At 69.3% G+C, this 837-nt stretch overlaps 1 protein-coding gene across 1 annotated transcript in view; it reads right to left on the reverse strand.

Annotated features, from left to right (window-relative positions):
- Positions 1 to 195, reverse strand: part of UBAP2 (ubiquitin associated protein 2) — a 115,113-nt gene extending 114,918 nt beyond the window's left edge. Inside the window, exon 1 of the mRNA XM_044443832.1 lies at positions 93 to 195. The gene's annotated coding sequence lies outside the window, so the exon portion shown is untranslated. The remainder of the gene's footprint in view (positions 1 to 92) is intronic.
- Positions 196 to 837: the final 642 nt, after the last annotated feature.

Below are 837 nucleotides of genomic sequence, written 5' to 3' on the forward strand. Positions count from 1 at the left end.
GGGCGGGCGCCGGGGCGGGCACGGGGCCCGCACCCCCCCTCCGCGGAGCCGCCGAGCCACTTTCCTCCCCGCCGCGGACGCGCGCTCGTTACCTGCCAATGTGCTCACAAAGCGGCGGCGGCAGCGGCGGCGCCCACCCCTGTCACGTGACTCCGCGCCTCTGCTGCGCCCTCCCCCTCTCGCTCTCCCTTGCGGCCGCAGAGTCCCGCCCTCGCCACGTGACCGGGCGTCGGTGTCGACGGCGTCGTCACGGGCGGAAAAGGCCCGGGAGCGCACGCCTCCCCGGCTCCACGCATGCGCGGCCTGGGCGCCGCTTCCCGCCTCCCTCCCCGGCACGTGACCGTGACGAGGCGAAAGAGGCGGGGCGCCCCAAGGGTCGCTCCGGCGCTTGCCGGTTCCCTCAGAAACGCGCGCGACCTCGGGCCGCCCTTCGCCTGCGGGGGCGTGACGGCATTGGGGCGCGCCTCCCGGGGCGCGGGGGCCTCAAGGCCCGGAGCCGTCGCCTAGCCTCGGTTTTTGTTAGCCGCCCGGAGAGCCTCGCGGGCCTCAAACCCCGCGGAGGGGGCCGCGGCGTTCTCGTGAGTGTGTTAGATTTATACCCCGCTTTTTCTTTTGAAAGACGCCAAAGCGGCTCACGTCTTTCTGCTGCTCTCGGTCTTATCCCCACAACAACCACCCTGCGAGGTAGGCTGGGCCCGTGGCTGGCCCACAGTCACCCGGTTGGCTCCATGGCTGAGTGGGGATGAGGGATGGCTGCTCTGAACATGTGCAGAGTGCTTTTGGCACACATATTATGAGGAAGGATTCTACATATCTGGGATAAATGGACCAGACTTG

The sequence above is a fragment of the Varanus komodoensis genome, unplaced genomic scaffold (genome assembly GCF_004798865.1).
Source record: "Varanus komodoensis strain SLA01 unplaced genomic scaffold, ASM479886v1 scaffold43, whole genome shotgun sequence".
NCBI classification, from domain to species: domain Eukaryota; kingdom Metazoa; phylum Chordata; class Lepidosauria; order Squamata; family Varanidae; genus Varanus; species Varanus komodoensis.